The sequence below is a fragment of the Crocodylus porosus genome, unplaced genomic scaffold, assembly GCF_001723895.1.
Source record: "Crocodylus porosus isolate Cpor-Errol unplaced genomic scaffold, CroPor_comp1, whole genome shotgun sequence".
In the NCBI taxonomy this organism is placed as follows: Eukaryota; Metazoa; Chordata; order Crocodylia; family Crocodylidae; genus Crocodylus; species Crocodylus porosus.
The window spans coordinates 21,824,253-21,836,267 of NW_017728917.1; the positions used below are offsets into that span (position 1 = coordinate 21,824,253).

Sequence of the window (12,015 nt, forward strand, 5' to 3'; positions counted from 1 at the left end):
GGCACCAGGCAGTGGCCTCCTCCCAGGGAGCGAGGAGTTAACCCCTTCCCACCACGAGCCCACTTACCTCCGGCTGTGCTGGGGGTCGGCAGGGGGCTCCGCGGCTGCTGAGGGGGTGTCTGGTGGGCTTCGGGGGGGCAGCAGGCTTCACCCGCGCGTCTCTCACTGCTCTGGAGCCTAACTCAGCCTTTTTTTTTTTGATTTGATGGAATGGTTTTAAACTCATGGTGGTACAGAAGCAAGGATGCCCAGTGTGTTGCTCCCACAACTCCTCCAGTGCCTTGTGACCACTGTGCTATAGGCCATTCAGCAGTAGGAAACCAATGTAGGCTTTCAGCTCTGTTTCACCTAGCTTTTTCCACTCCTTTCTATTTTCAGGATGGCTGTCATTCCACTCTCTGAATCTTCTATCTGCCTGTTTGTTTGTTTCTCTTATGATAACAGTCAGGATATCTTGTGATAACAGTCAGGATATCTTGTGAGAGAAGCAGGTGGAACATTTCCACCACTGTGTCCTTATTGCTTTCTCTTGTTGGCCCAGCACTTTCATGGAGTATGTCCTTGGCTGTTCTCTGATGACGTATTAGCTGTGGACTTTTTTCCCACACTCTCTCATTCCTTTAAAGGTGTCATCATCTGCAATGTTTTCTAGGGTGGTGGCAATGGTTCTGCTCCACGTCCTGCTGTAGCTTTCCTCAGCGGCCCTGGGCTGATTCACCGGAATTTCCCACCTGAAGTGTTGGCATCACTTCTGCTTGTGGCACAAACTCTTCATCTGAGTTGGATGAAGCTTCCATAGACACATGGTCTTCTTGCTCTGAACAGTCTCCCATGTCTGGCACAAAGTCAGTATCCTCAGTGCCTTGGCATAAGATTTCATCAGTGGATGTGTCACTGTCATCCCTGGATACCTGTGCAAGACAGGCTTCAGCACTGAACATGCCTTGCCTTCTCATCCTGGACTGCAAGAAAAAAATAAAAGAATGATTACTGCTGAATGCATATAAATAACAAGTCAAGGACAAGCCCATCCACCTATGTTGTCACAGAAGTGATTCTGCCCTGCCCTATGGCAATGCAGGTAGCACCCTTTCCACCTGGGCGCAGCATCCACCCTTTGCAGGCAAGCCAAATGTGCGTGGATGCTGTTTGGAAACCACACATGCAGGGGCTTGTTGAGAGCAGGTAAAAGATGCCTAGGGGGCTTCAAGCCCTTACCATTGAAGAGGACTCCATATTGTATGCTGTATTGCAGTATGGTGTTTTTCTATTTCTTTTCTGCTGTCCCTTTGCTCCTAGTCCTCACTTCCAACAAAGCAGGGCAAATTAGCTTGTATGTTATGAAAGGGGCAGGTGAGGTGGAGTTTTGCCACGAGAAAAGAGAGCAGAAGTGGATTTGGGTGTGACAAAGGGTTGCGGGGGGGTTGGCAAAGGGCAGGGTGTTTTGATGACCTTGCAGCCTGCAAACAAAGTGGTCAGCAAAAAGGATTACCCCATCTTCAGCAAAAACAGAGTGGAGGATGGCCATCCATTAATTACTATGGATACCTGAAGTGGACATGAATGACGTGTGAATGAATGCTGACCTTTCAGATGCATCCACCCAAAGTGGCCAAACAGGTCTAGGCCTGTCATTTATACAGAAAATGCGTTAACATGGGCTTGGGGTAAGCTGTTACTCCATATAGAAAAACACATTCATGCCTGGGGTAACATGTTACCCTGGACAGTTTTTCATCCACAGAGAGCAAACCATTCATGTGCGCTTGCTGTTCTTTGGGGATATTGTGCACTGCAATTACAGTGACAATGTCCTAAAAAGAATTTATTTTAGAATTAATTAATGTTAAGATACTGCACAAAATATATGTCTGGGCTAGGAAATTACCTCATGGGAACATATGAAGGTTAAATTAGATTAAGTTGTGTATGCTGTTTTTACTGGGCTGTCTCTTAGCATAGGCAAAGATTTTTGGTAGTTCCCTATAGTATGCTTTGCAAATTGCTGTGTTCAATACATGCTTGCTTCAGAGAAAGGACTTTTTACCCACCCCAACTCTGTCTCCCTCTCCACCCACTGTTAGCTCCCGCTGGTGCCTGTCCACACCTCTTCCACTTCAGCAGGACGCCTTGGAGGGTGTCTTACTTCCCCTTTAGCAGTGGCTGGCAGGCATGCTCTAGCGCCTCCCCGCTTCTGGCTTGAGCCACTGCAAGCACATGCCTGCATTTCCTGGTTTAACAGAGAATGTCTGCCTAGTTTATTAATCAGTTTAAGATGAGCAGCTTAGACTAAACTAACTGCAAAGAGTGAATCAATTCAGGCTCAGGCTTTTTGAATGTCTTTCCCTAGGCACAGACTTCCAAGACTATAGGTAGTCACTGAAACAGAACTCTGATCCTTTCAGTCCTTGATCCTGTTTCACTACTAGAGTAGTGAGTGAGACTGTTGTAGTTATACATAGATTAATGATTTTTGTATTGAATATTACATGCAAAATTAGGAATGAGTAGCAGAGGTGGCAGCAATTTATATGCAAGATGCCTTAATGAAAATATGCATGAGGAAATTGGATTTTCCATCATGGTTTAGAAGAGTAATTTTTTAAGGGAAAAATATTTAAAGTTAGAAAAAATAAACTGTTATACATCTTATTTTTCTATGAAGGAAAGAAGTATTGTTGTGAAAACCACTGGTAAAACACAGCACTGAAGTAGCTACTTCATAGTAAAATTTGTTCGTGCTTTCATTTACAAACTTGATTTTCTCTAATACACTGTAAATTCTTTTTACAAATCTCCTTTTCACTTCAGATTTCTCACATATGGTCTCTTGTCAGAAGACACTCTTAATACAAGCAATGCATGGTGATTTGAAACTGTTTTTGACATAGAAGTGGAAGAAAAGGGGTTTTTAAATACTCTGAATAACTCCTAGTGTCTGTTTTTAGCTGTATATATATAAACCATACTATAAACCTACCTTATTTATGTTGTATGTGTAAGTGTGAAATATAACAAAATATGATCATTTAGAAAGAACTGCTTTTGGAGAAAGTTGTACAGTGTACAATTTGTACAGCCTTTAAGTCTTATGTGTAAACATCACTTCTTGCCTCCATTTATGAAAGGATCACTGATTTCATAGATTTCATAGATGTTAGGGATTGAAAGGACCTAGAAGATAATCAAGTTCAGCCCCCCGCCCAAAGGGCAGGGAGTCAGCTGGGGTCATAGGATCCCAGCAAGATAAGCATGCAACCGTTTCTTGAAGAAGTCCAGAGTAGGTGCCTGCACCACATCTGGAGGGAGTCTGTTCCAGGGCCTTGGGGACTCGGACAGCAAAGAAGTTTTTGGTCCAATGATGGTCCACTGTGTTGGAGTAGACTTTGTCTATTTAATTGTTTATGTTTTTAGGGCCTGATTCCACAAAACACTTAAACATGAATTTAAGTGAAGTTCTATTCAGCAATGCATTCGGGTATGTCTTAACTTTACTCACATGCTTACATGCTTTACTGAGTACAGATAGGTTTAAGCACAAGTCTGAATGCTAACATGCTTTGATGAATAGAGACCTGAAAGAGTAAAAAGCTACACAACAACTGCACAGCACTTTTCTGTCTGTTGTGATTGCCACATGGTTATCAATAGTCCGTCACTTTCTTTGGGCACTTATTTTACATCCCAAATATATACAATTCATTCTACTACTTTATTTTTTTTCCAATTGCTTAATATGCCAAATGAAATAATTAGTAGAGATCTGATGCAACAATTTTTAAACTGTGATCTCATAACAGAAATGGTGGCCCCTAAATGAAGTTAGGGGCAAGATGACGATTTTGGAATCATAACAAAAAATATCACTTTATCTTCCAAGCTGCTGTATCCTGACGTGAAAGATTGCAGATATGTTAATTCATAGTTGCCAGAAAGATACTGTTTTTGTTCATAATTTCCTAATGTTTTATTTCAATTGCTTCCAGGGTTTTTTTTGTATGGTTTTGTTTTGTTTTTTGGTTGGGGGGTAGGGGAGAAGAAGTTGGAGAGAGAAAAGAGGAAATGAGAGCATGCTGATTTTTTATGTATAGGTTACTGAAATAATTATAGTTAAGAAGAATTTGATCAGTCTTTGTAATGATACTTTTGGCTGAAGAATCACTATAGTTAAGCAGACAATATAGATAAGTGGCTGTGCTTTTTTAAGTGGAATAATTGATCTGAAAGTTAAAGTCTTGCTTATTTAAATTTTAAAGTTCAGACAGGCTGGTCTTGTAGAGGTAGCACAGTGCTATTTAGCATAGTACTTTGTCATCAGAACTCGTGGCAGAGATGATTTTTTTTTTTTTTTTATTATTAGATGAACTAGATATTGGCAAAAAAAAATTCTTTATTTGCAATCTTTTGGGTGCACACACCCTTCCTTAGGCATAGGAGAACGCAAAGATTGTAAAATTTATTCTGGGTGGAAATGCAGATTCATATTTCATAGGAGAGCTGAAGATGCGGTATGATCTCTTGGTTGGAATAGTTAACTCTGAAAATTAGTCTCAGATAAAAAGTTAGAACAGTCTGTCTAACTCTGAAGTTGAATCTGGTTTTCCTTCTGGTTATGATATTTCATTTTTCACAGGAGGATGGTGTGATAGATGCTCTCCTGGGCAGGGAATTCTCTTGTGTCGTGGCACTTTGAGGTCTGTGAACATGCAGATTTAGCTAGAACAATAGGCCAGGAAGCCATCTGCTTTGTGGAGGTGTTTAAGAGAACTAACAGTTCTGAAGTTCTGCTGTGATTTACAGATTTGTCTATTTTACCTGGAAACATTGGAAGCCAGGTTTTTTGTGAGTCAGTGATCTATTAATCTGGTCACTGCCATCTTTCATCTGTCCGTTTTCCTTTTCCTATTGCTATTTGCCTCAGTCCTTTTTACTGCTTTTTATCTGTTTTTTCTATAATATTTCTGTCTGCGTTATTACACTTCCTAACTTTTTGTTGACTTTCTTTGTTTTGCTTGCTTACTCTCTTGCTTACTCTTGCTGATTACAGAACAGGAACTGGGACCTACACCTACTGCTAGCTTTATGGGCTGGATCTCATTACTACATGTTATCTGTCTAGAGTGTAAGTTTTTTTTGGCAAAGGTCTTTTCTTTCTACTTGATTGTAGAATGCCTAGGGAATTTCTTACCTTTTCTAGGTATTCTTTATGTAAATAGACTATAACATCTCTCACTGTATTACAGCATCTTGGTAACATTCTTGTTTTTCAGGGAGTTTTAGACCCCTAGGGTGTGTCCACACATGCAAGCACTTGCAGCAGCTCAAACAGAAGCAGTGCAAATTTGATCTGTGGCTTTTTGCCTCAGTGTGCGTGCTTGGACATGCACTTTGTTTTGAAGCAAATTGTACCACTTGGGGCAAAATAACCCTGCCTGGCTCGTCCTGGATCTGCAGCCAGGGGGAGCTAGAGCCTGGGGCCAGCACCTGTGCTGTCTCTAGCAGTGTAAAAAGCTGCCCTGTCCTGGCCCCATCCATACAAAAACCTGCCCTGGCAAGCAGCTCAGGGCTACTCATTCTCTGGAGCTTCTCAGGCTCAGTTACTTGGTACCTGGGGACACTATCCCTTGTGCCAGCTGGATTGCTGGAGCAGCATCCCAAATCCATTTTTAAAAATACCCCCAAATCCATGTTTTTCCACAGTTAACACAAAAGATCACTCTATACACACACACACACACACACACACACGGCAATCAGTTGGGCAATGCTTTATTGGTATATTTACAGTGTTAAAGCAATGAGGAAACCTACCAGTGTCTCTGTAATCATGATAAAGTAATTTCTAAATACCTATATATGTTGATGTGTACTTCTGGTTTTCTTTGCACATGATGGGTATGTAATGGGGGATGTGGTGTTTGCAGGAAGGGGGTGAGAAGAGATGTGGAGGAAGGCAGGTGGGTGTGTGGGTAGGTATGGGGCCATTGCTGGGGGGACTGTGGGTGTGGGGGACCTTGTGGCGGGACTGCTCAGGAGGGGTGGGTCCCCTGGTCCCCACAGGATGCAGCCCCCCCCACAGCACATGGAATGGCCTCCCCTACAGGGCCCCAGCTCCACCCTGGAGGGCCACAGCCCTTATCCCCCACAGGGTCCCAGGCACCCTGGAGGGCCACAGCCCCATCCTCTCAGGGTCCCAGCTTCCCCTGGAGGGCCCCAGCCTCCCTGCCCAGGGTCCCAAGCACTCTGAAGGGCCCCATCCCCCCTGCCCAGGGCCCCAGCCCCCCCTGGAGGGCCCCAGCCCCACTGTCCAGAGTCTCAGCTCCCCCTGGAGGGACACAGCCCACCTGCCCAGGGTCCCAGGCACCTTGGAGGGCCCCATCCTCCCCTACCCAGAGCAGAGTGGGGAGTTCTGAGCCATGGCGGCAAGATCCAGTGCAGCACACAGGGTCAGTGCTCCGGGTCCTATCAGCCCTGAGGACCGTTTGCTGCCCCGCTGGGCCAGGCTCTTGCTGGCCCGGCGTGACACATGGGGACCGTATGCCAGGCCCAGCCAGGTCCTGGGGCCTGTCTGCTGCTGGGCCAGGCCCTTGGTGGCAGGACCTGGCACAATGTGTGGGGACCATGTGCTGGGTCCTGCTGGCCCTGGGGTCCCTGTGCCGCCTGGCCAGCTGGTGCCAGTGTGGTACCAGGACCCGGCACGATGCGCAGTCCCTGGGTGCCAGACCCAGCTGGACCCTGTCTCCCTCAGGGCCTCTGTGTTGCCTGGCTAAGCCGGTCCCAGGGCTGCAGGATCTGGTGCCTGTCATGTCCTGCTGGCCCTGGGGTTGCTCCTGCCACTAGCCCTGGGCCCGGCCTGGCCAAGCAGCACAGGGGCCCCGAGAGCAGCTGGGTCCGGGGCACCATGTCATAGAATCATAGAAGTAGGGTCGGAAGGGACCTTGTAGATCTTCAAGTCCGACCCCCCCGCCTTGGCGGGAGAAAAACTGGACTCAAATGAGTCCAGCCAGGTAGGCATCAAGCCTCTTCTTAAAGACCCCCGGGTAGGAGCAAGCACCACTTCCCTTGGAAGTTGGTTCCAGCTCCTAGCCACCCTAACTGTGAAGTAGTTCTTACGAATGTCTAATCTAAACCTACTCTCCAGTAACTTGTGTCCATTATTCCTTGTTATGCCAGGGGGCGCTAGGGGAAACATTGTCTCCCCCAAACCCTTCTGGTCCCCCTTAGTGAGTTTACAGACAGCCACCAGGTCCCCCCTCAGCCTTCTCTTGTGAAGGCTATACAGGTTTAGGTCCCGCAGTCTTTCATTGTAGGGTCTGCCCTGTTGTCCGCGGATCATGCGGGTGGCCCTCCTCTGGACCTTTTCAATGTTGTCCACTTCCCTCCTGAAGTGGGGCACACAGAACTGGACACAGTACTCCAGCTGTGGCCTGACCAGTGTCGTATAGAGGGGGAGGATCACCTCCTTGGCTCTACTTGAGATGCGCCTGTGGATGCATGACAAGGTCCGGTTAGGCCTGCCAACCGTGAGCTCACATTGTTGGCCCATGTTCATCTTGGAGTCAGTAATGACTCCAAGATCCCTTTCTGCCTCCGTGCTCTCAAGAAGGGAGTTTCCCATTCTATCAGTGTACTGCTGGTTTCTACTGCCCAAGTGCAGCACCCTGCGCTTGTCAGTATTGAAATACATCCTGTTTATGTTAGCCCACCCCTGTAACCTATCCAGGTCTTGCTGCAATCCTTCCCTTCCTACTAGTGTGCTCACCTCATGCCAAATTTTGGTATCATCAGTGAATTTAAACAGGTTACTTTTCACCCCGTCCTCCAAATCTCTGATGAAGAAATTGAACAGCACAGGCCCAAGGACCGAGCCCTGGGGGACTTGCTGCCCACTTCCCCCCAGTTCAAATATGACCCGTCCACCACCACCCTCTGACTACGACCCTTGAGCCAATATGCAATCCATCTGACTGTGTAGGCATCAATGCCACAGTTGCCTAGTTTTTTGAGGATGGGGTGGGAGACGGTGTCAAAGGCCTTGCTGAAGTCTAGAAAGACGACGTCCACGGCGATACCTGCATCCATTGCTGCACTGGGTCCTGGTGCTCTGGGCCTGGCCCAGTTGAGTGGCACAGGGGCCCTGAGGGTGGCAGGACCTGGCGGGGCGGGGATCAGGGAGGTCTTGGAGGCTAGCGGGGGGAGAGGCCAGGCAGGGATCGAGGTCTGGGGAGCTGGCAGGGGGAGGGACCAGGGGGGCTGGGGGTGCGGGTGGGGCTGGCAGGGGTCTCCCCCATGGTCCCCTCCCCCCCCCATCTCCAGCCCTCCAAACCCCTTACCATCACTGGAACCCTGGTGCTGAACACACAGCTTGGCCAGCTGTGTGTTTCAGGACCAGGGTGAAGGGCAAACCATGGAGACGCTCTGGCAGCCAGAGAATGCGGGCTCCGGTTGCCTCGGGGCATGTTCCAGGACTGTGCCCTGACCCACTTCTTTTGTTTCATTTTTTTTTTAAGACCCCAGGGGTCTAATTTTCTCCCCCTGCTGCAAAGGGGCTTGAGGCAGGGCAAGAGGCACGTGCGCACTCGTCTGGATGCACCCCTAGTGTATAAGAAATGGAAGAGCATGTAGTCACTGAAATCCTAGGAACTTCTAAAATATATTTCAGAAGAGAATAAAAGAAACTACAATCAGTGTTGCCATACAAGGTGATGAGCTGCCTCAAAAATAAAGCTGAGATTAAATGGTAGAGATTTTATACCTACTAGGGTATAGAGTACAGGTGTGAGAAGCTAGCTAATGGTCTTAAAATCCTGCATGGTATTTTCAATTGGTTGATCTTGTGAGACTCCCCCATTTTGGGATGTATTGGATATGGAACTAACCTGCTCTGATTTTTGAAATCAGACAAACTAATATTTTGCATCTGGGTTCCAATACAGGATCTAAACCCAAATCTCTAGAAAGAAATATGTGAGTAGGGCCATCCTTGGGGGAGGGGCATGAATCAGGGTGACTGCCCGGGGGACGTGCAGAGCCAGGCAGAGGGGCTGTGGCAACTTTAAATACATAGGGGGCAAAAAGAAGGTACCGGGTAACACGGGGCCCCTGCAAGGCACACTAGGAAATTTGGTCATCACACCAGATGACTAAGTGAACCTATTTAACAACTTCTTTGCCTCCATTTTCCTGAGCAGGGAAATCTTCATCAGTTCAACATCTTCATCAGTGACTTGGATGAGGGGGTAAAAAGCACCCTGTTCAAATTTGGTGATGACACTAAGATGTGGGGGGATGTGGGCATTCTGGAAGGGAGGAATAGGCTACAATCAGACCTAGACAGGTTACGGGGTGGGCAGATGAGACTAGGTTGGGATTCAACACTGACAAGTGCAAGGTGATGCACCTGGGGAGGAAGAACCAGCACCATACCTACAGGCTGGGGAACTCCCTTCTTATCAGTGCAGAGGCAGAAAAGGATCTTGGAGTCATCATGGATGAGGAGAGGCTATGGGACCTGAACCTGTTCAGTCTCCACAAGAGAAGGCTGAGGGGGGATCTTGTGGCCTGTTACAAATTAGTCAGAGGGGACCAGCAGACATTGGGGGAGTCCCTGTTCCCCCCGAACACTACCAGGAGTGACTAGAAATAACAGTCACAAGCTGGCAGAGGATAGATTCAGACTAGACATCAGGAGGTGCTACTTCACGGTCAGGGCAGCTAGGATCTGGAACCAACTTCCAAGAGAAGTGGTGCTGGCTCCTACTTTGGGGGTCTTTAAGACAAAGCTAGACAATCACCTTGCTGGGGTCATTTGACCCCAGTACTCTTTCCTGTTATGGCAGGGGGTTGGACTTGATCTGCTCAGGTCCCTTCCGACCCTAGTAACTATGAAACTCAGCATTGCCGCCAGCTTTGTGTCCAGCTGTTTGGCACCCCTCCCTGTGCTGCTGAATCCACCACCGGCTTCCTCGCATCCAGGGTGTTCAGGGGCGGGGCCCTGCACAGACTGCTTTGCCCTGGGCCCCTCACCCTGCTCAGGTCATCTCTGTATGTGAGGATGGAGAAGGGGGACAGCAATTCAAAGTTCAGGTTGAGGAGTTTCTCTGCTTATAAGTGAAGACCTTTAAAGTAAATTTAGTATCTCAATGGTTGCCAGTTAAAGATCTGATTATCTGTCCATTTTAGTGTGCTAATCACCAAGTTGTGTAAGCACCCTCATGGCATCTTAGCAGTAGTATGTTAGATACTCTATAGCAGTGGTTCTCAACCTGTGATCCACGGGCCACATGCGGCCACTGCTGTGGTCCACATGTCATCCTATTAAAACAATTTTAAAATAGATACACAGGAAATAAGTTGTGTGTCTGCAACCCACATAATGCATTGAGAACTGCACGTGTGGCCCACTATGGCAAATAGGTTGAGAACCACTGATCTATAGCAATCTACAGAATTCTTGTTAAATTATGTATCCAAAATAAATAGAAAGTTCTAAAGAGTGCAGTAATCCAGATTTCAGATGTGGTATAATGAAAGCATAAATTAATAACTGAGTGCATCCCTTATTAGCCAATCTTGTTGGTTATAAAGATGATAATATAAGGATATTATAACTCAAGCAAATAAATGGAGCCTTGAACAAACAGCTCAGGATTCAAACTTTTGAAAGATGAAGTAGTTTTAGTAGGCTTTTTGGTCATTTTACTAAAAAAAGAATTACAAAGCAGCATCTTTTGAAAAATGACAAAATCAGACAAAAATCAGATTTTCTGAGGTTGTATTAAATTCATGAAATGTTCAGAACGTCACTTAGTCAAGTTATAGAAAGCCCCCTAGTTGACCTCAGATGGGAAAACAAAACAGTGTATCATACACATAAAGTCGTACCAAAAATATGTCTCTTTGCCCCTGCAGAAAAGAAATTGTACATAGAACAACATACGTTCAAGTATTGAGACTTGTGGGAGTCTCCAGACATTTGAATCGGATTGGAAAAAAACTCTCACAAAATAATAAACTGGGAGTCATTTTCTGATCTTCTCCAGAATCCCAGTCTGCTGCATTTTACCAGCAAGGATAAAGAAGGAAAGCTTTTAAGTCAGCCAGCATCAGATTGATTCATAAAGCAAACAGCAAAAGTATTATGAGGCAAGCCTGCATGTTATGATAGACATCTAGGAGTGCTCATCTTTGGCAGCCTATCCATATTTGGCTAAAGGGGTGGAAACTCTGGTTTGTTTCCCTGGGTAATGTATAGAATTCTGTTCATACTCCAACTCATTTTATGTGGCCATAGGGAGCCAAGTCAGGACTTAAAATTAGCTGTAATTTTTGTTGATCAGATAGTATGATGGGCCAGCTTATTTTTTTTTCCATGACTGTTGTAGGAGATCTATATGACAACTATAGGCAATTCTCTTTGTGTTTAAAATTTGTAAGGTAGGTGGATTTGATTCATTTTTTATTTCCAGCTGTCTGCAGAGACAATCAGCTAGTGACTGAGAGATTTCCTTTATGCAGGTGACTTACAAATGCTGCTTTATTTTACATTTAGAAAGTGTGTTCTCTACTTGATATTCAAGACAGGGTAAAGGGGCATTCTGCAACTTCTTTATTCTAAATACACCTTTTAAAATTCTTTTAGGGGAAGTACTACAAATTCATAGTTACTGTGGACCATAGTGGCCCAAGAAAATTGCAGTTTTAAAAGACATGTTTAAAAAGTTTAATGAATTAACATGAAAACCCTATTATAAACTACAAAACCTATTTGGTAGTTTATACTATGTTTGATAAGTCTCATTTAACTGCTCTAAAGGCTAGCACAGTTTTAGCAGCTGTGGCATTAATATATATTATATAATATGTTGGCAGATGAGATTTTGCAGGCCAGAAAATTTTTAAACTGTATATTTAGACTCATGTCATCATATATCCCTTCTAGGACAGTCACAGAAAGGGGGAAAGTAGAATGGGCAAACAAGTCAATGTGAATCCAACTCCTGTGTGAACATCAAG

The 12,015-nt window shown here is 45.6% G+C and overlaps 1 protein-coding gene across 2 annotated transcripts in view; it reads left to right on the plus strand.

Moving 5' to 3' along the window:
* The window catches only part of ERC2 (ELKS/RAB6-interacting/CAST family member 2), a 951,034-nt gene that overhangs the window by 295,497 nt on the left and 643,522 nt on the right, over nucleotides 1–12,015 (plus strand). The window lies entirely within an intron of this gene.